General features: G+C 42.7%; 1 protein-coding gene across 2 annotated transcripts in view; it reads left to right on the top strand.

The window, feature by feature from the left end:
• The first annotated feature begins 13,264 nt into the window (after positions 1-13,264).
• ACSL3 (acyl-CoA synthetase long-chain family member 3) overlaps positions 13,265-23,049 on the top strand; it is a 45,477-nt gene continuing 35,692 nt past the window's right edge. The window contains exon 1 of one of the 2 annotated variants that reach the window (XM_014960648.1): positions 13,265-13,280. The gene's annotated coding sequence lies outside the window, so the exon portion shown is untranslated. Of the gene's footprint in view, positions 13,281-15,149; positions 15,372-23,049 lie in introns of those variants that run through there. The other variant, XM_014960647.1, reaches the window with a different exon arrangement.

Here is a 23,049-nt window from a genome sequence, read left to right as displayed (position 1 = left end):
GGAAGCTCTGCGCGGCCCTGCGCCGCCGGCAGCGCGCCCGGCCGCGGCTATGGTGCGGGGCCTGGCGGCCTCCCGTCGCCTCAGCGGAGGCGAGTGCGGGCGCGGCCGCCATCCGGGCCGGGATGGGGTGGGAGACGGGGCGGGGGGGGCAGCGGGAGCCGGCCTCGGCCCGGCTGGCCGTGAGGAGCGGCCCCCGTGCTCAGGCGATTACCTCCCTCCCGGGGCGCACGGGAGCGGCTTGCCGGCTAATTAGTGAAATAATAGGCGAAAATAGGCGGGGTTTGGGGTGGGTTGGTTTTTTTTTTTCTTTCTTTCTGCTCTTCTTTGTGTGTCGGCTCTTACGTACGGGGAGGTGGGGAAAGCACGGCGTGAGGCACCGAGGCGGCCGGGGCCGGGGCAGGTAACAGCCCGGCGGGACGGGGCGGGGGGACCCGGGGACACGGCGTGTCCCACCCGCTCCCCCGGAGCCTCCCGGGCCGGGGTTCGGGCACCGGCAGCGCCTCTGCGCCCGGGGTGGGTCTGGGCGTGCGGCCGGTGGTCCCGGAGTGTGCCGGCGGTGAGAGACTAGCACGGGCGGAGGAGGTGCGGATCCGAATTCCCGGTGGTGTTTTACCGGTTTCCTTCTAATTTCTGTGGGTTTGGTGCTGGTTTTGGTCCCGGGGTAGGGGTAGGGGGGGTGTTCCCTCCGCTCGGGAGAGGCAGCGGGGGCATCTTCACTCGAGGCGTGTGGGAGAGGGGCAAGACTTAAAAGATCATTTCGGGTTCCCTAAAGAGCCCGAGGTTCGGTTTGTGGGACCCTTGCGGAACCTCTGGCAAATAAGCAAACAGTAAGCTTCAGAAACATTTAAACGGTGACTTAAATAAAAGTAGTTGTAAGCTAGTTTATAAGCACTGCTAGATTTTTTTTTAACTTGCTGAAGAAATAACCCCCACAAAACACACAGTAATTATGTACAACAGCTGGTATATATGTATTTATTATTATTTTTTAAATGAGAAGTACTGCATTTTGTTCAGAAGTACCAGATTCTAGAACCTGGCTGCTTTTTTTTTTTGGCCTGTGAAATGAATTTGATATCACCAAATGTGAAATCCTTGTATTTAAGTCGCCTTACACTCTAACTTTGAAAGTGCTCTTATCAATACAGAATTTGTAGAAAAAGAGCAAAACCAATGATAAATGATTTTGAATACTTTCAAAAGTCTGTTGGAGACACTCGTTTTTACTCAAAATATTTTAGAATATTATAGAAGTCTTAAAGAATATATGAGTTGATATGTGGTTTTTAAATTATGTTGTTCTAAGCATCCTGTAAAGAAAAAGCTCAAAATGAAACCGAAAAGGCTTAATGGGATATTTGTCTGGTTACGTTCTGTTATAGAAATGATCTTTCTCCAGAGTGGACTTAGCATCTCATTGTGCAAAAATTCACTGTGGCATAGGACTGTTTGTTTTTTTTTCTTTTTCCCCAGGAGTAAAAAGTGAAAGTCAGACATGTAGATACATTATCAGGTCTGAATTATGTTGTAAGAGAAAGATGATAATCATCTGGGTGAACTCGTAAGACTATACTCATAAGTGTCTGCACTACTGAGAGAACAACCACATCTCATCATATTTACCTGTCCTGTGTGCTTTGAAAAATTTAAGAAAGACATTGTTAAGCCCGGTAATTCCTCCTTGTCCTGTGGATTTATGCCTCAGGAATGGTTGAAGCTAAACATTGTGACTGAAAGACTTATTTTTCTTTGTAGTTGTTCAGCATGTTTGTTATTGTTAGTCCCTAGAAACAGGAGGTAGGTCCAAATTTCCTGCTTCATGTGTTCATTTTTGAGGGTGCTCTGACAAACTTGAGTGAAACTGATGGGTCTGCTGATCTGTGTGGCCAAGACCTGTGAAACATACAATGTCTGGTACGGATCCAGTCCCTGTTGGCTGGTCAGGAAAGCAAGCTTCTTACTAATGGCAACAGAATCCTTTGTAGAGAAGCAAATCTACCAAATTTATTCTAAAATAGCCCGTTTGATCCTCAATGAGCTGTCACTTGGTTCTGAAAGTTGTGCCATTACCAAGTGTCCCATTCCACTCAGAGGAATCGTGAAGATGCTAAATGTCAGTTTCAGTATTGTTCGGTATATTTCGTAGTGTGTATCTGTTGCTGTACTGTGACAATTTAGGAGAGATACAGATTACATCTGTGGTTTAGGGTAGGCTGTCTGTTCTGGACCTGTGCACCTGGAGTGCTCTGGGGCTTTGACAAAAGAGATGTCAGGACTGTGGTGTGTTGAACCTGCTTCCTCTTTTCAGAAGTGTTGGTGGGTAGTTTCCGTCTTCCCCGCTCCGTCTCTCTTGCTTGGAGGATCCTGATGACGTAGGACCGCTGAGGAGAGCAAGTTGGGCTGAGTATGCTGATTAGGGTGACTTTTCGATTTATGATGCTGTTATGATGTCTCAAATCAAGAGGTCTGGCCCAGCCTGAAGCCTAAGAAAATCAGGATGGTATTTAGTAGAAAACTGTTAATCTTTGAAGAACTAGAAGAAATGTCTTCATGCTTGATTTAAAGCATGGTGTGCTCTTGCTGCACTGGTGAGCATTTAAGCCAGTGATCCCACCAGCCCACATTTAGTGACAGCGTAGGGCTTCTATTCTTCCATTCTGTAGACCAGTGAATGGTTTGAGCCACAATTATATTAAAGCTCACATTTGTATAAGTGAATTGTCAAGACATCTGGAACAAAGCAGCACACATGGCTCAAGACAAAATGTGAGAAAACTGTGGATAAAGCATCCTTGTTCAAGGAGATCCAGCTATGGAGTCAGCTTCAAGGCTGCAGCAGGAAGAAATGAGTCCCGAGTTGTTTAGAAATCCATGTTTTCTTTGAAAAATATACGTTCCAGTGGATGAGTAACTAAACTAAAACTTGTCCTGACAAACAAGCTGGTACTTATACTGCCACGGTGACAAAACCAAAGGAATAATGCAGTCTGAAGCTGCAGCCTTAGCAGCCTGTAAAGACTAAGTTCAGGTGGCCTGAATTCCACTCAAGCCCCTTTTCTCAGTCAGTGGAGAAATCGAGGTGGTTTTGGAGAGCAATTCGGATAATTTACGTAAGATGCTGAATGGGGAGCTGCCTGAAAGCCAGCTAATAAGAAATAGGAGGCAGAAGGATTTATGTGGAATTTAGGCCATCTGAATATGGCCCTAAGATGCGACTTAGTAGTACTAAGTAAGGTGTATTAACACTAAGAAGACTTGGCTTCAATTTCTATCCATTTCATCTGCTGCTGATTACTAAGCAAATTTACCATTTAAACAGCTTTTTAAAGGTGGGGACTTCCTGGCTGTGTTTCCTGGCAGCGGTAGCCCCTGGGGCCAGCCTGGCTGGGGAGCAGCTCTGCTGAGAAGGCCCTGGGGGTGGTGGTGGCCAGCAAGCTGAGCACGGGGCAGCCCTGTGCCCCGCATTAACAGGAGCACAGCCAGTAGGTCAAGAGAAGCGATTATCCCCTTCCGCTCGGCGCTCCTTAGGCCACATCGAGAGTGCCTCATCCAGAGGTACTGCCCCCCGGGACAAAGGAAACATGGATAAACTGGGGTGAGTTCAGTGGAGACCTACCAAGATTGTCTTCAAGTGTGAGCTTCAGCCGTGTGAGGAAGGGCAGAGTAGCTGTGCCGCTTGTTGAGCCTGGAGAAGAGAAGGCTTGAGGGCCCCTTCCAGCACCGATGGGGAGGTTTTCAAGAGAGTGAAGCCAGGTTCTTCAGAGTGCTGTGTGGTGGGGGGACAAGAGAGAGCAGGTGTGAAGTCAGAGAAGTCCATGTCTATAAGGCATTTTTCAGTCAAGCAGTGGGATTTGCTGCCTGGAGAGGCTGTGCGTTCTTCCTGGAGGTTTTCAAAATCCAACTGGATAAAGCCCTGAGAATGCAGGTGTGATCTCATGAGTGACCGTGGAGGTTGAACCAGAGGCCCCCTGATGTCCTTTCCCACCTGAGTTGTCCTGCGGCTCTATTTGGTTTCTGCACACAGAGCAGTTGCAGCGCAAGTTTCTGAGCCAGCCTGTTTGGGACTGCGTGCGGTCTGGCAGTGCAGGTTTACTCATCACACTTGGAGGAATGTAGCAAGCACTCCAGCCAATCTCAAGCAGCTCTCAAACGGCAGGACTTTATTTGTTTAATTATGCAGTTAGAGTTGGAAGAACTGCTATGTATCCTGAGATCCTGATCTACATCAGGGTTTGCCGTGTAGTAGGACCCGGAAGACTCTTGAAGGTTTCAGTACTCTGCTTCAAGATACAGTTTGGGATCCAACAGTTTTGAGGATGTTGATGGAAATCACCTGGTCAAGGCCATATCCTAACCTCCTGAATGGCCACCTCCTGAATGGCTCTGAAGGAAGCTCAAATCTTAATTCTGTATTACCTTCCAAATCAGTTAGAGAAAAGTTGTGCAAAATTCAAAATGTTTTTAGAACCAGACTGTTTCAAAACTTGCAACAGTCTTTACTGATTCTGGGGAAGGAATTACTCACACGTGTGTCCTCTTGTACCTTAAGTGAGCCTGCAGCTCACGGGAAGCCGAGGTGCTGACTTAGTGTCTGTAACCCTGTAGGAAGAGGAGGAGGCGGTGGTGACTGTCATCGTAGGTGCAATGGGAAGTCATGTTCCCTCAGTGGTCATGAGCCTTGTTAATTATGAAGATGTGCTAGTTAATTACAGTATGTGAAATGGAGCAAGCTGGCTTCTCGCTTTTATGAGTTTCCTGAAAAGCAGGGAAGATAGGATTATTGAAAATTACTGTGTTATGGATTTTTGTGGTTGGTAGTGGAAAACAGCAATAACAAACTGTGAATCTTTTCCCATTTTGCTTAAAAATTGGAAACCTATTGCTTTGGTTTTTTTTAGGTACTGTGTAAATATCAACTTTACGCTGAATGCTTGTATCTACTAGATGAAACCAGTATGAGGCCAGGAAGGGGAAAATAGATAATAGAGATTAGAAGTGACTTGCTGAAGATCAAGCAGCAGAATAGCAGTAGTACTGCACTGCCAGACCGACTTCCCCGTCTATTTGCTGAGTTACATTACTGTTTGTGTAGAACATTTTTCTCCTCCTGTGATAAACTTATAAGGATACTGAGAACTGAAAACTACACATAAACAGTTTTTCTGTATCTTTAGAGGAAAAACTTTTCCGCCTTTCTCTTATTGCTGGCCATGACAGGGTATGGAGCATGCCTCATTTTGTTCAGGTTGACTACTGAGACATGAGAGAAACCTCAACCATCTGCAGGGGGTTTTGTGTGGGTTCTTTGCTTCTTGACCAGAAGACTCGAAAGCAATTAGTGCAGTATCATACATTAGTGTGCATGATCATAGAATCATTGAATGGTTTGCGTTGGAAGGGATGTTAAAGACCATTGAGTTCCAACCCCCTGCCGTGGTCACGGACACCTTCTGCTAGTCCAGGTTGCTCAAAGCCCCATCCAACCTGGCCTTGAACACTTCCATGGATGGGACATCAACAACTTCTTTGGGCAACCTGTGCCAGTGTCTCCCCACTGTAAAGAATTTCTTCCTAGTATCTAATTTAAATCTCACCTCTTTCACTTTAAAAATGTTACCCCTCATCCTATCACTGCACTCCCTGATAAAGAGTCCCTCCCCATCTCTCCTGTAGTCTCCTTTCAGGTACTGGAAGGGGCTGTAAGGTCTCCCTGGAGCCTTCTCTTCCCCAAGCTGAACAACCCCAACTCTCTCAGCCTGTCTTCATAGGAGAGGTGCTCCAGCCCTCTGATCATCTTTGTGACTCTCCTCTGGAGCTGCTTGAACAGGTCCCTGTCTTTCCTGTGCTGAGGGCCCCAGAGCTGGACGCAGTACTCCAGGTGGGGTCTCACCAGAGGGGAGTAGAGGAGCAGAATCGCCTCCCTTGACCTGCTGGCCACACTTTTTAAGAAGTAGCCCAGGATATGATTGACTTTCTAGGTATATTGGAATAGACATAGGGTGTGATTTCTACCAGCTGAAGTTTTAAGATAGTATCAGAATATGATCTGTGAAACAGTAGAGCATGGTCTGCAGTTGTTTCACCAAAACATTACTAAAATTGATGTTTATGGGCTCATTCTATGAGAACCTATGAAAAATGGAAAGTGGAGCATCTGTGGTTAGTTTTTAAAAATTTAGATGTAATTTGTGTTTGGTAAAGAGGTTGTCTGTAGTCTGTGTTTTAATTATGTGGATATGGAGAAATGCAGGAGGGAACAGGAGAAGCAGGAGGTGACGGCTTTGCAGGATTGAAGTGGTTACGTAGAGAGATGCATCTGCTCTTTTTGTCTCTAGATTTCGTAAGGAAGTTTGGTGAGTGCTGAAGAGGAGAGAGGTAAGGCGACAGGCATCGGAGGGTGACAGCGGCCCCAGAAATGCTGGGGTAGGGAGGTTGATTGTCCAGGTGGCAAAATGCAGGTTCGGTCTGTTCCGCAGCGTTAAGCCCACAAACTACTTGGAAAGTTCTCTTGCCAGGGCTTGTCAGTCATTTATAGCCGCAGTTTCGTTGTTCTGATGAAGTATTGCTGCACTGTGGTGTTCTAGGGAAGCTGTGAAAAGAGAAATTATTTTCCTAATGGACAGCTCTCAGATGCTTAGAAAATATTTTCTAGTTCTGCATTGCTGATAACTGTGTAAATTTTATTTATTATTTTTGTTCCTCCGCCCTGGGGGGAAAGATGCTTATGGAGATTTCTATCTAGTTCTCTTACAGTCTGTATGAATAGCTTAACCTGATAACAACCAGTACTTTCAAGAACAGGGTACGAATCCCAGTGAAGCGTAGTGGGGCTGTGAGCTGTGTGAGTGTCCCAGGCACAAAGGTTAGTGGGTGTTGGAAGGTTGTGTGAGGGATTTTGCTCAGGAATGCTAACTAAAATAGACAGTCGTAAAGAAACTTGTGACAACTTTGGTTTTCAGAAATCTGTTATTTACCAATAAAATAAGTTTTATTAAAAAAACACCAAGAACTTTCTGTCCATATTTAATAGTTTGTTCTGGACTTAATTTTATTAATCTAATCTGACCATCTGTGTAATATAGGCAAAACAATTTTGGCTGAGAATATTCACAAAATTCCTGCAAATGCTGTTGGTACTATGGCACCTTTCTTTTTTTTTTTTTTTTTTTTAAAAAAAAGTTCGATGTTCTTGTTTTAAAAACTTAGCGGTGAAGCTCTACCCAGGCAGGTACTTCAACAATTTGGTCGTGTTTACATAATTGGAGTCTAAGGGTGTGTTTGTTTTCCCTGAATAGAAAAACAGGATTCCCTTCTGCCAAAATCTCCATCTGCCTACATAGTATTTGTGTACTGATTCTGAACTACTGACTTGAATTCTCTCCTGTGAGGACTTAGTAACCTCCTCACCTTCATCACCTCCAGCCCATGTCTGTGGGCACTGGATGTTTTGCTCTGATTTTCAACACTTGCATTTGTAAGTTTTATTTTTAAGGGTGACACATAAGGACTCAGAGCAGAGAACCACGCTTCTTTAATGCTTCTTCACATAGAATAAAATGGCTTCTATTTTAATGAGTCCTTGTTTTGTGTGGTTTTTTTTTTTATATGTTATGCAATTGTGGGGCATGTTCATAGCTGATCCTGCCTTGGTTCACTTACAAAAAAGAGAGCATAATTAAAAAAAAAAGAGAAAATAATATACATTCCAGTGTGATGGAGGAGAGAGATTTTCCTGATACTCTATTATTTCTAAGGTTAGAAAATAGGGCAATAACTCAGATCAACAGGGTAGGTGTCCTTATGCTGTACTTAAATAAATTACAGTGCTGGATTTTGAATGAAGGAATCATTTCCCTAAGTAGTATAGATATAAAAACTAGATAAAGTAGCTCTTTAGGAGAAGTCTGAATTTGGAATATTTTCTGTTTCCTTTGCCATGTCTCTCTTTTGTAATGTTGTATTCCCCGCTGTCCTGAGAATTTCAGAGCAGCCAAAAGCTTATAAAGTGGTTTGCAGTAAAACATCCTGGTGGTCTTTCTGTAACTTAAGCTGCTGTGTGACTCCTGTGGGTCACCCTCAACTTTTTGAGTGCAAAGAAAGCGTGCTGTCTGCCCATAAATATGTGGGGGAATGAGGCTGAAGCAGTAGCAGCTGAAACCTGCTTCTGTGGTAGCCTTCATAAAGTGCTTAGTTCAGGAACTGTTTTGGTCAGCTTTGATGTTGCAGAGAACGGGGCTGTGCATCTTAAGTAAGTGTTTTCCAGGTGACATCTCTTCTGGCAACTTGGCATTTATAGCACCGTGCCTATGTCCATAGGAAACATTTGTTTAAGTGCCGTTTTTACTGATTGACTGTGTGCACAGCATTCCTAGTGGCTTATAAATCACTGTTTGGTTTAGATTGAGCCTTTTTGAAATCTGGAGTTAAATAAACCAAGTAATTTTTTAGTGTTAGGTTCTGAAAAACACTAGGAGAAAGGCACTTTCTGTGCATTGCAATACAATTGTATATGTTCAAATACAACTAATCTGAAAGTATTTCTGTTAAAACAGCTTTGAAGTCAAGGGTAATCATCTCTAAACCCGTGTGTTTAGCATCTAGCGTGACCTGAACAGGCTGGAGAGCTGGGCAGAGAAGAACCTAATGAGGTTTAACAGGGGCAAGTGTAGGGTCCTACCCCTGGGGAGGAAGAACCCCAGGCGCCAATATAGGTTAGGGGTGGACCTGCTGGAAAGCACTTCTGAGGAGAAGGATCTGGAGGTTCTGATACTTCTGAGGAGAAGGATCTGGGGGTCCTGATAGGGAGTAAATTATCCATGAGCCAGCAATGTGCCCTTGTCTCCAAGAGGGCCAATGGAATCCTGGGCTGCACAGGGAAGAGTGTGGCCAGTAGCTTGAGGGAGGTCATTCTCCCTCTCTGCTCTGCACTGGTGAGGCCACAACTGGAACACTGCGTCCAGTTCTGGGCTGCCCAGTTCAAGAGAGACAGGGAACTACTGGAGAGAGTCCAGCGTAGGGCAACTAAGATGATTGAAGGATTGGAGCACCTCCTTTATGAGGAAAGGCTGAGAGACCTGGGACTCTTTAGCCTGGAGAAGAGAAGGCTGAGGGGAGACCTTATTAGTGGTTATAAGTATCTAAAGGGTGGGTTGAAGGATGATGGAGCCGGACTCTTTTTGGTGGTTCCCAGTGAGAGGACGAGGGCCAATGGGCACAAGCTGGAACATGGGAAGTTCTACTCAAATGTGAGGAAGAACTTCTTTCTGGTGAGGGTGACAGAGCCCTGGAACAGGCTGCCCAGGGAGGTCGTGGAGTCCCCTTCTCTGGAGCACTCCAAGACCCACCTGGATGAATCCTGAGTGATGTGCTCTGGGCAATCCTGCTTTGGCAGGAGAGTTGGACTGGATGGTCTCTAGAGGTCCCTTCCAACTCTGATGGTTCCATGATTCCGTGATTTCTCAGATACTAATGTCAGCAGTCTAAGAAACAGAAGACTATGTTTTTGAGAATAGATATATAACATGTGGCAGGGGTTAGATTACTAAAATTACTTGAAAATTGCATATTCACAGAACTTTGAGCAAATTTCATTTCTCAGTTTCTATTTGTGCTCAGGAAAAGCTCCACCAGTTATTTTCTGCATTTATATAGTTTCTGGAATGAAGTACAGCTTTTGATAGGTCTTGCTTAGTCCTTGCGGAGAAGTTCGTTTTCTCAGTTTCTATTTGTGCTCAGGAAAAGCTCCACCAGTTATCTTCTGCATTTATGTAGTTGCTGGAATGAAGTACAGCTTTTGATAACGTCTTGCTTAGTCCTTGCGGAGAGGTTCGCTTTGTGAGGTGTCAAACACCCACTGAGTCTTGTGCAAGTGTTGGCTTGAGGCAATGCTTCCTGGGTCTGGGATTCTTATGAATTGCATTCCTGTTGCTTTTCTGCTGTGTGGCTTGAGGGGGATCTCCTCATTATTTTGAGAGTGGATGTTATAAAACACGGTGTGAAGCATGCATGTGGACTTGGGAGCAGTAGTCTTTCCCTCAAAAGGTAGTGGTCCCTGCTAAGGGACTTGTGACTCCTGTCGCTGGCCAGAGGAGAGGGGTTGCTCCTGTTGTGGAGATGCAGTCCCTGTGATGGAATGGGAAGGGGGGAAGCAGATGTTCCTGTGGGAACTTGTTCATTAAATTTGTCTGGTAGTAAATCCCTGTAGATGACTAGACCCTATGGCGTTGTTAAAAAAGGCGAAACCAAACACACCAAAACCCAAGCAACTGGAACCTGAGAATGTGTTTATCCTTCAAAAGAGAAAATGTATTGAAAATGTCAACGGCTCGGCCTTTCAAATTAAGTGGTGAAACATCCCATTTTATCACTTGGATAGCTTTGATCATGCTGCAGATGTCCTTGTTCCTTTGAAATGTGTTGTAAAATTCCTCTTGAAAGTATTGTTCATCTGACTGATGTTTTTCTTGTGAGGAACTTCTCTAAAGAGTTGGAATAAATCCTTTACTTTTTCTTCTGAAGCCTATACCATCATTTTGTTCTCTCAGATTTGCTCTGTTGCTTGAGTGTGTTCATCTACTGCTTGCTCTTTAAAGAGAGGTTCTGGCTTAAGTTTATCCCTAACAAAAGCCCATCAAATAAAGAAGAAATATTGCAGAAAGAAGGCAAAGACAGTATAAATACATGGTGTTACCAGATTTTGAAGCTGGCCACCTGGTATTTTTTTAATAAATGAATATAGGATAGTGGGTAATAACTTCCACTGCCACACTACATGAACTTGAATTCATCTAAAAGTAAATGAGAACATTTTTATGCATGTATACCTTCTGCTAGAGGAAAAAACCAGAAGCACCTTTACTGCTAAAACCCTGTGGTATCGTTATACTAGACTTTTGTTCTGATCTGACAAATACATGACTAGAACACAGCACACAACCAGATTGAATGTACTGCAGCAGAAGGTCTATTTCTGTTTTGACGTTTAAGAAACAAACTGGACCTGTCCACTCCTTAGCATTGCAGATTTCCCAGAAATTAGAGAACTGGTCTAAGGCTGTATTTTGTAGTAGAAAATGGCATATCAAACCATTCTGGTCATTCCTTTCAGTTCAAATGGAAAGCAGAGTCTGCCTCCCAGTGGAAGTGCTCAGGAGGATTGTCTTTATTGAAAAATGACTGTGGGAATTTGGAGAGTGATAAACTGGCAGCGAAAACTGGGCTGTTACCTTGCTTCTCTTGCACCCAAAGGTTGTGGGTAATGGTGAGGCTTCTGGTTTAATTTTATGCAGATTTTTAAAAATCTGTGTGTGCAGTGGTATTGATGTTCTTTAAGCACTCTTCTGTGTTTAGTTTGTATTTGTGGTTTACAAATCTGACAGTGTACTTGGGAAATTGGTGTTTTCATCTCTCTTTGACAGCTAATTTGCAAATACCAAAGTTACTCTGGGGTCTTCTCCAGCAGAATTCCTTTGTTTCTCTGGCACAAACATGCAAACATTTAATTTAGTTTGGCATTAAAAATATCTCTAAAATGCTCTAATAACTGCTTATGAGAATGAAGGGAAGCAATGTGCAATGTATTGACAATATCTGATAAATCAAAGTTCCTGAAAGGAGTAAGGCACTTGTTTGCCATGAAGCAGTATTACGTAGTAGGAAGAAAAGGAGACAAAATATGTGGATTATGGTAGCCCTGGATTGTGCTCCTGGCATAGACATTACTTTGTTGAATGACTTTGAAGAAATGTTTTTATCACATTGTTTTATTCTCTGCATTAGTAGTAACAATGATGTTAACAACTTGGGAAGTGCTTTCAGGTTTGCTGGTAACAATTTTTACCTTAGAGCTGTGGTTTATTACTCATTATTAGAAGATGTATTCATCAGTCCACAATTATTTAATCTGTCTTCTGTAAGTTAAATTAATTTATTTAAGCAAAATAAGTTTTAAAATGTTTTGAATAGGAAAATTTCTAGGATGCACAATTGCAACAGGCTTTGCGTTTTCAGCTGGTTCTAGCATCTTGGAAGGGTATTTGTGGTGTAGGTAATGGTAGCTTTAGGAGTGTCTGTTTAAGTGTTGCTCCTGAATTAGTGCTGAACCCATTTTGATTTAGTCTTACTTTTCACCTGTAACAAAGGTTTAACCTTAAGTTTGTAGCCCATGTAGTCAGACTGTGCATTGAAAGTCCTATAGTTTTTTGGGAAAATTGAAGCTGTTTGTCTACTTTGTGATTGTCACTTTAGCTTTCAGGTTCTCATAAATATTACTGTCTTTGTTCCGTTAGAAAGCAGAGGGTGGATTTACTATCCTGAGTCTCTCACTCTCCTGCAACACGCAGTGATACTTCATACAAGCAGGGCATGGAAGTGTTAGAAGAGGTTGATGGCAAATGCTTAGCATTACCTTTTAAGAGATATCTGGGTATACCGAGGATCTGTTGAAGAGAAAGTGCAGGCCTTTGCCCTCAAGAGGTGTCAGCTGCTTCTGTCTAATTGAGTTCAGTGCTATGTTTGTCTCCCTGCTGTTTGCCACCACTGGGTGTGATTTATTTTTTTTTTCCCCTTTGGTGTAAGTGGGCTCACTAAATGGAAAAGAAAATGCTAGTGTTTTGCAAACTTATCTAGCTAATAAAACTATTTCCTTTGTTTCAAGATTTAATTAATATAGTAGAAAGTGTCTCCATAGGGTAAAGGACTTCTTTGGTTCGTGTAATTCCTACCGCTATGGTATCTTGGTGTCTAACAAGTACATAATAACATATTTATCCTAATAACACGTCTTCTGGCTGCCTCCTAAGGAAACAGGTATCATTTTAGAAATGTAGCATTAAGATGTGAAGGATATAAATTAAACCCCTTTGTATTTCTAGGAATGCCTTCATCCAAAGTTTAGAGCTATTTAGGCTGTAGCACTTGAAATCACCAAGGGTGAGCTCCAAATAAAGTAAGTAGTGAGATCATTAGTAGTGAGAGCAGAAGGTTAATCTCCAGACACAGCTCTTCTGATCCCGCCGTGTACTGGTGACGACCGAGTCACAAGGCTTTTTGCGTGTTGGTCTATTCTGACCTGGGTTTTCCTACAGAGGAGCAGAGGTTTGATGCGCAGCGGGGCTGCCAGGCTCCTTCCCTCTCCTCCTCCAGCCCCTGTTCCTCTCTGCGGTGGCACTAACGCCTGTCTGCTCCTGCTTACCCGGTTTGAGAAAGCGGAAGAATAACTTCTTTTGTCGTGCTAATTTTCTGTTGATTTAGGTGCCTGCAGTGACCCTCCCTGGGCTCCAGTAAGTACCTAAGTTGATACAAAGGAAAATCCACCCTGGTGTGCTGAGAAGGAGAGGGTTTAAACTGGATCAGCAAACTAATCTGACTCATTCCCAGCCACACAGGCACTCGTGTGTTGATACAATGGGGGGAAAGAGCTGGATTATGTTTTGGAGATGAACAGTCTGTTTTTATTAGCAGCCCAGCGTTAAATCTGCTTGAGCCAAACTGAAACCGTACCCTCAGGACGTGCACTTCATGAGCAACCTTGGCTGCCCAGCGATCTGTTAAACACTTGGAAACGGGTTTGTTCCAGGTCATGATGTGTCTTTCCTGATGGCTGGTGTGTGCCCTTGTGTACTTTTTAGAAACACACTTGTGCACAGGAGCGCCCGAGTTGCCGTCAGGACTGGAGTTCAGTTGTGGTGTTGCTTATGGTGAAGCCTCCTGGGGGTTGAGTTGTGTGAGCAGGAGTGGGAATGCTGAGGTGGCTCCTCAGCCACCGAGCATGGTCCTCAGCAGAGCAACTGGAGGCATCTAAAGAGCCTCAGGCTGTGAGAGGTGGGTCACAGCTGGAGCTCCAGGGCGAGCTGAACAAGGTAGCTCAAAATTACTCTAGGTGTGTTTGAGAGAGTAGTTATCCTCCCCACGTCCAGAAAATCTGCATCCTTTTGAGAGAAAAGCTGTAATCGGTAGTAATTTTGGTCTCCTGCTATACCTCTTCCTGTGCAAGCTAAGAGCAGTTCATGATGTGTAGTGTGAGGAGAGCTAAGTCCAGGGAGGGACAGCTTCTCTCTTGTTCAGGAATTGGAGTGAGAAATCAAAGACTGGAGATGATGTGGGAATTAATTTTATTCTGGGTCTGCCTGCCTGAAAAAGCTTCATGAAAGCCTCTGGCTGAGTGCAGGTCAGACCGTTGCAGCCGTGCGGTCCTGTTCTCCTACACCTTTCTTTAGCAAAGGCTATTTAATAACCGTGGCAAGCCCTGCGTGGTCAGGTGGAGCTGTTGAGGAAGGTACCTCTGCTGGGTTTGTTTCCCGAGGGTGGTGGTAACCCATGGGCTGGAGCACCAAGGGTTGTTTTCCTGCCTGTTGCAAGCAGATGGTCCTTTCGGATGGAGCTGCCGACCTGTTCCCAACTTGGCTCAATAGAAGCAGTCCCATTTTGGAACAGGGTTTCGGGTCTGCCTGGTGGTGAAGGGTTTTGTGGGTGTTAGAGGCATGATGCTTAGCATTACCTTTTAAGAGATATCTGGGTATACCGAGGATCTGTTGAAGAGAAAGTGCAGGCCTTTGCCCTCAAGAGGTGTCAGCTGCTTCTGTCTAATTGAGTTCAGTGCTATGTTTGTCTCCCTGCTGTTTGCCACCACTGGGTGTGATTTATTTTTTTTTTCCCCTTTGGTGTAAGTGGGCTCACTAAATGGAAAAGAAAATGCTAGTGTTTTGCAAACTTATCTAGCTAATAAAACTATTTCCTTTGTTTCAAGATTTAATTAATATAGTAGAAAATGTCTCCATAGGGTAAAGGACTTCTTTGGTTCATGTAATTCCTACTGCTGTAGTATCTTGGTGTCTAACAAGTACATAATAACATATTTATCCTAATAACACGTCTTCTGGCTGCCTCCTAAGGAAACAGGTATCATTTTAGAAATGTAGCATTAAGATGTGAAGGATATAAATTAAACCCCTTTGTATTTCTAGGAATGCCTTCATCCAAAGTTTAGAGCTATTTAGGCTGTAGCACTTGAAATCACCAAGGGTGAGCTCCAAATAAAGTAAGTAGTGAGATCATTAGTAGTGAGAGCAGAAGGTTAATCTCCAGACACAGCTCTTCTGATCCCGCCGTGTACTGGTGACGACCGAGTCACAAGGCTTTTTGCGTGTTGGTCTATTCTGACCTGGGTTTTCCTACAGAGGAGCAGAGGTTTGATGCGCAGCGGGGCTGCCAGGCTCCTTCCCTCTCCTCCTCCAGCCCCTGTTCCTCTCTGCGGTGGCACTAACGCCTGTCTGCTCCTGCTTACCCGGTTTGAGAAAGCGGAAGAATAACTTCTTTTGTCGTGCTAATTTTCTGTTGATTTAGGTGCCTGCAGTGACCCTCCCTGGGCTCCAGTAAGTACCTAAGTTGATACAAAGGAAAATCCACCCTGGTGTGCTGAGAAGGAGAGGGTTTAAACTGGATCAGCAAACTAATCTGACTCATTCCCAGCCACACAGGCACTCGTGTGTTGATACAATGGGGGGAAAGAGCTGGATTATGTTTTGGAGATGAACAGTCTGTTTTTATTAGCAGCCCAGCGTTAAATCTGCTTGAGCCAAACTGAAACCGTACCCTCAGGACGTGCACTTCATGAGCAACCTTGGCTGCCCAGCGATCTGTTAAACACTTGGAAACGGGTTTGTTCCAGGTCATGATGTGTCTTTCCTGATGGCTGGTGTGTGCCCTTGTGTACTTTTTAGAAACACACTTGTGCACAGGAGCGCCCGAGTTGCCGTCAGGACTGGAGTTCAGTTGTGGTGTTGCTTATGGTGAAGCCTCCTGGGGGTTGAGTTGTGTGAGCAGGAGTGGGAATGCTGAGGTGGCTCCTCAGCCACCGAGCATGGTCCTCAGCAGAGCAACTGGAGGCATCTAAAGAGCCTCAGGCTGTGAGAGGTGGGTCACAGCTGGAGCTCCAGGGCGAGCTGAACAAGGTAGCTCAAAATTACTCTAGGTGTGTTTGAGAGAGTAGTTATCCTCCCCACGTCCAGAAAATCTGCATCCTTTTGAGAGAAAAGCTGTAATCGGTAGTAATTTTGGTCTCCTGCTATACCTCTTCCTGTGCAAGCTAAGAGCAGTTCATGATGTGTAGTGTGAGGAGAGCTAAGTCCAGGGAGGGACAGCTTCTCTCTTGTTCAGGAATTGGAGTGAGAAATCAAAGACTGGAGATGATGTGGGAATTAATTTTATTCTGGGTCTGCCTGCCTGAAAAAGCTTCATGAAAGCCTCTGGCTGAGTGCAGGTCAGACCGTTGCAGCCGTGCGGTCCTGTTCTCCTACACCTTTCTTTAGCAAAGGCTATTTAATAACCGTGGCAAGCCCTGTGTGGTCAGGTGGAGCTGTTGAGGAAGGTACCTCTGCTGGGTTTGTTTCCCGTGGGTGGTGGTAACCCATGGGCTGGAGCACCAAGGGTTGTTTTCCTGCCTGTTGCAAGCAGATGGTCCTTTCGGATGGAGCTGCCGACCTGTTCCCAACTTGGCTCAATAGAAGCAGTCCCATTTTGGAACAGGGTTTCGGGTCTGCCTGGTGGTGAAGGGTTTTGTGGGTGTTAGAGGCATGTGGAAGGGCTCCCTTGCCCTGGAAGTGATGCTGAGACCCAGGCAGCAGCCTCGAGAAGGGTGACATGGAGGAGCAGGGGGGCTGGAAAATAAGCAAGCAGGGGACAAGGACAGCATTTGTGCTTGTGTGGAAACCCCTGGGCCTGGGTGAGAGGGGACCACCAGGATGGTTTGGAGGAAGCTGGGCCCTGGGGAGAGGCACAGGTCCCACCAGCAGTCCCGGGGCAGCGGCTCTCTGGGTTGTGGGAGGTGGTGGGGAGGAGAGGCTTGCTGCAGAGAGCAGCAGGGGGGGTGAGCTGGGGAGCTGAGGTGAGTCCTTGAGCTCACTCTGCTGTCATTCCAATTTCATGAAAACGTGCTGAGCATCAACTCTTTAGGGACCTGAAGCGTCTGTTTCCACCATTCTCAGGGCTTATTGGGATTCCCATCCTCTCCGTTTAAAGAAACGTGTGAAACCACTTCTGCTGTAGCTGTGATGAACATCTGTTTTCAAATATAACTATGCTTTAAATCCATATTGCAAACCAGATCTTCCGCTTAGATGGCTGTACATCTCGGATTCTTTCCTCAGCGCTGTTCGTTGTCTCGGGCTCCACCTCGCTTCGTCGTCAAGGGAGTTCCCTTGTGAAGCATAAGCTGTTGCCTCTGTGTACTTCTGGTTTTCTTTTCTGTTTTTATATAGATGAGTACATGAATATTTATAAATGAATACTAGTAATTTGGTTTTTTGAGATCTCTTCTTTTTGTAGAAGAAAAGCTCACTTGCTGAATGCTAGCAAAGAAATGTTTTCGCTGGCAGCTCTAACAGCAAATTCCAGATGTAGTAAAAAACCAGCTTCCTTAGCATTGATAATGTTGCTTTTTAAGTCCAGATGTAAACTAGTAGAGGCTAATTTATGATACAGTTAAAATTCTATGTTATGGGCTTTCTTATATTGTCTTGAGGTCTTGGATTGTTACTTTTTGTAGTGAATTTATCAGACAATACATGAAGGTACTTAGTTATTTTGTCCAATAAAGCCTAATCCAGTAAATAAACGTTCTATCCTTTCTATGAATGTTAACAAATCAGTTCTTTGTGCAAGACTCACTTTTAAGAGAAATATAATGTGTGTTCCTGCAACTATAAATTGTTGACAGAAATGCTTTTTAGTAAGGATATCGTGGAATCTCTGGGTTTGAGTTTGGTTTTGGTTAATTAGTACGTGTGAAATTGTAGAAGTCAAGAAATGGGGCAGTGAGCACCCTGGGTACTTAATTCAAGCAGCAAATAGTCAATCCACTGAAACAGTTTGCTGGAAAAGATTATCTGTGTAGCAACTGAATAGCTGTGTAAATAATAATGTTTGCAGACAGGTAATGGGTACGAAATGTTTACATTTGCTCCATATTTTAAATGTGATTTGCTGGCAGAGGTTTTTAAGTAAAACTTTCTGCAGAGAGCAATAAATAAAAGCTTGATGTATTGGAGAGCAAAGTCAATAAACGCAATGATTACTGTTTTATGTAGTCTTTTTATAAAGTGTCCAGGAAGATTTATTACTCAGGCTGAAATGTATTCTCTGCATAGACAGATACCAGTGTTACACTACAGGCACTGGGGAGTTGGAGTCTGTCAGGGAGACAAGTAGCGTGAGCTGCTGAATTTAGCTAATGCTCTTCCAGCCACCTTGATTGTACTGGACTTGAGCACGAACCATGACTAACTATGTTGTGGGTTACAATTGGCTTTATTTTAGCTTAGCTATAGTGGGCCTAGTCTCTCTGAGGTGATACAATGCAGTATTAGATTAACAAAATGTTTTATTTATTAATCATAAAAGTGAAAGAACAGAGCACATGTTTTATAATTGCCATATTTAATGGGGACTTTCCATTTTTAGATTTCAGGCAGTTGACTGTGACAGCCCCTGTTGAGCAAAACTGAGACGGGCACATCTTGTACCGGCTGTTGTATCTGTACCTGCCATGATGAGAAGTTGCATAAGGTTTCTTTTTCTTGTTAATTCATGCTTTTTTTTTTTTTTGGTAGCGTAATTATTATAAGCAGGTCAATTAGTGAACACATTCCTTCAAGGATTTTTTTTTCCTCATTGAACAAAAGTCTTCTTCTAAAACTAAAGGGTATAACAGTATTAGTATAAGTAGTATATCAGGCCAAATCACTGATTATGTATTAAGCAGAATCAGTCCTGGAAACTGCCGGTTTACTTCTCCAGACTCATGAATGAGTGTGCTGGTTGCTTCTTCTCTTTGCTGTTGAAAAAACTGTACAGCTTTTTACCTGTGGTCTTACTCTTTCCTATTTGGTGACTGCTTCATGAAACAGAATTATATGTAAACTGAAGAGCTGTTGTGTGTGTGCAGAAACATTCACTTCCTCAGTTTTTCTGTAAGTTGTATTCTTGCATAAATTAGCAGTTCTTACCTCCAGGATTTAATCTGCCAACATTTCCTGCATCACTAGTCAGGATCTGAACACTGATTCCTCAAAAACCCCATCAAGATTATGTGAAACCAGAATGGATGCATGTTCTGTAAGAACCTGAGTGTTTACACCTAACCTGCAGACCAAACAGCCAAGTTAAAATATTTTCAGGTGTCGTTTATTTTTATTTATCAGCGATTAAATAAGAATTACCTAAGAACAAAATCCCAGTATTGTAAGGGCAGTAGACTTTCTTGAAGTGTTATAGTCTAACTAATAGTTATGGAAACTGCTTAGGATCCTGTTGTCCTCTGCTTTCCATTCCCTGCCCCAAAATGTTGCGTTTACTTACCCTCCTTTTATGGTCAAATGCAGTCACGTACTTCCACAAAGTATGAGGTGACCACAAATTCTATTTCAATGAAATTTTAAAGCCCCAGTGTAGTATTTCACTGAGTTCTTTCAGGAGCTTTTTCTTTTTTTGGTACTTTTAAAAAGACGAACTATTAAACAGGAAACAGTCCATCCTTTTCAAGCCTTTCAAATTCGATAGAACCTTGAATATTTCCCTAAAACTAAAACTCTGCAAAATTATTATTAATTACGTATTTTCATTCTGAATTTTTTAAATACCGTACATTAAAGTTTCAAAATAGCAATTATTATAGAGAAAAATACACTTGCAGACATCTTATCTTAGTGAAAAATGTGGGGGGAGATTTGGAGGTTAAAAGACCTTTCATTTAAACACCACTTTTTTCCCCCCAAAAAAACAACAAAAAAAACCCAACACCAAAAAAACCCCCCCAAAAAACCAACCCCAAAGCAACAAACCCAACTTAAAACATACTGTCATGTTCAGATGTGTTGAGTTTTGCTTGCAGTAAAAGCTAATTGTGTTACTGCTAGCACTCCAGACTCAAGTTAGGGGTAAATTTTGCTCCTACAGTGTCATCAAAATGATTTTTGTTGTTGAACGCTTAGTGATCCATTTAGCTGACTTTGATGTTCTTCTGCTGGGAATGGCAGTGATAAATCTGTTGGGTGTGAAGGCATTTTAAACTGCATCTCTTTTGCTTACCTGTAATTTTTCTCTTCAGCAACATAGCAAAAAAAAATATAATGAAATGAGTGAAAGATGCATCTTATGTTCTTCTGTTATACAAGGATAGAGATGGAGCCTTTACGTTGCCACCAAGGAACTTGTATCGAGGCTCAGCTCTCTTTAGAACCATCACCCTACAAAGATAATGGAATTTATGCTTCTAATGAGAATATGAGAATATATTTTTATTGCTTGTTCAAAAATAGACCGCGCTTTTCCAGCTCCCAATTGCGATGGTAATTAGAATTAGTTGCAGGCATAAATACTCTGTAAATATCAGAGTCTGAAATCAGTTGCCAAATTGTTAAGAGACTGGCATAGAAGCACTCTCTTTTGCTAAAGTTTGCTATCTGCCAAATTGTTAGATGCTGGCATAGGAGTACTCTCTTTTGCTGAAGTTTGCTATCTCCTAATTAGAAGATTTTAAAGAAAAATGGAGTCTTATTTGGCCTTTGAGGCAAAAAAACTGTGTTTGCAAAAGATACTTTATTTTAACCTTAAAAAAAATAACAGTTTAAGTGAAAAAATATTTTTGTTAGTGTTAATTTTTAAAAGAAACTGTTTGAAATAGATTAATTGTAATAGTCTCACTGTAATAGACTCACTTTACTGAAGCTGAAATAATTAGCAATTTCCTTAGGATAACAGATGTGCATCAGAGCAGGGTTCTAGAGATGGACACCTACTTTTCTGAATCAGGGTGACATTCCAAAATATTTCCCCTTGATCTGTCCTGTTGGAGAGTTCCTTAAGCCTTTCTCGCAGTGCAGCCTTTATGAGATGGTGGGCGCTGTGCAGTTAATGGTTTGCAATTCAAAGCAAATATTTCCAGGTTTGGGGTTTATGTGCAAGTCTTTAGGTAAGCCAGAAGAGAGAGCTTGACGTGAGACTTCAGTGTGGTTGTTTTAGAGATGGTGGAAAAGGTTGCTCTCTCCTTCTGAGGTAGGAATGATGCTGTTGGGATAACTGCAAAATAAAATGGGAAGCTGCTGTTCTAGGAGGGCACAGTGCCTCTCTAACCAAGGAAAGTTGTGAATATTTTTGGACAGTTTGTTTGTCACACAAGGAACTTCTTTGGAGAACAATTTTCCAAAAGGTATTAAATCAGTTGCTTTCATTTTTGCTTGTAAGAGCGTTTGGTTAAATTCTGTTTCTACTATTGTCCTGGTTTCAGGTGGGAAAGATTTTCTTTGTAGTGGTTGCTGCATTTTCAGATTTGGTATGACAGGGCTATCAGTAATGCGTATTGTTTTAGTTGTTGCTAGGTGATGTTTATACTCTTCAAGGACTCTCATAGACAGAACAAGGGAATGGGCAATGGGGATATTGTGTACCATAGACGACATGTCGGTATAGAAGTGGAGGTTGGCTGGTGGGGGCGCAGAATCTGCAATCTCTGCTTGGGAAGGTACCAGTTCACTGGGTGGTGAAAGTGACTTGTCATTTATTATTATTTTCAGTTTTTGTTATTGTTCTATTAAGCTGTCTTTCCTTCAACCCACAAGTTGTTTTTTTCTTTCCCTCTTCCCAGGGAAGAACTGCTCAGGCAGCTCTGTGGTGCTGCCTGGGGTTAAACCACGACAAGTGTGTAGGCAGAGAGAGGTGCTCCAGCTTTATAAGGAAAAAAAAAATATTTGTCACCCTTTGAATCGGGTGAGACAAAAGCATAGTACCATGTATAACTTTTTGAAAAATGGGTAAAATTCTGTTGTGTGAACTCTGGATTTGGCTTTAAAACATCATGTTCTGTGCTGCTATCAACAACGGCATATTTTTTTCTGGACTGCAGTAGCTTATTGGCTGGCACATGATTATTTCCATTAAGTATCCTTCAATGACAGCCTAAGAACATAAGTCTCTTCAAACGATTACTGAATTTGCCCTTTAGCCTATTTAGTTTTTTTTTTTTTATTTGTCATCGCTTTATGCCTTTGATCTGAAAATGAAATATATACACTTCCATTTTTTTTATTTAGGTTTTAAATCCCTTTTCCCCTCTGTTGCTTCATCCAGTAAGTCCCTACTGTGCAGAGCTCCTGTGCTTTATTGGAGTGTGTGTCTCTGGGTGCTTTGCAGAATAGACCTTGACATTGCTGGGTTCCTTCAAACTGCCTGTAACGATGCAGAGTTAACGATGAGGTTACAGCCGCTTGTTAGGGAAGAAGTTGACAGTGAAATATTTTTGCTTGGAGTTTTAAGAAACTGTATGGTTTAGAGAAAGATGGAATTAGTCTCATCCTACAAATGAAGGATATTGGATTGATCTGTTAATCAAAAGGATCTACAAATTGAAAATTCATGAAGCAAGGTTTCCTTTCCATAATTACTGAACAATCTTATATGATTTAAACATTACTTTTTCAACTAAAATTTCTTTTCATGAGGGTTTTCAAAGAGTCAATGCATGTAAGACATCAGCAAAGAATAATATGGTATTGGCACTGTATCTTACAAATGAAAATTAACTAAATTTAGGAAGAATTATCGAAGTTGTGCATCTTATGTATACATTATTATTAGTTGTATTGTTTACTTATATTGCTTTTAATACAGTTGTATCAATACATTTGAAAAGTTAACTGAGTGAAGTATATTTATAATTCATTCTGCTTTTATGTGCAAAGCATGGATTTTTATAACTGGTAGCTCATTCACCCTTGCAGAAATGCGTCTTCTGCCATTATGAAAAGTGATCATGTTTTCCGTAATGATTCTTTTGTTCATTTTATTTTTTAAAATCTTTTAGATACGTGGCAAAATATCTTGCCTCCACAGGAGAATACATTAGAAAGTTGCATCATTATGTTATTTAGATATGACAAATGATGCTTTAAAAAAATGCAAAGTGAATATCCTGGCATCAATAGGGATCCTGGAAAGAGTTACATATCTCTTCATAGTGCTGGTGTTAGGATTTGGGGGATGTTTCTAAGCCGTTTTCCA

Source organism: Calidris pugnax, unplaced genomic scaffold (genome assembly GCF_001431845.1).
Source record: "Calidris pugnax isolate Ruff unplaced genomic scaffold, ASM143184v1 scaffold398, whole genome shotgun sequence".
NCBI lineage: Eukaryota > Metazoa > Chordata > Aves > Charadriiformes > Scolopacidae > Calidris > Calidris pugnax.
The sequence above is the reverse complement of the archived record's forward strand: the minus strand, read 5'-3'. Positions and strand labels throughout refer to the sequence as shown.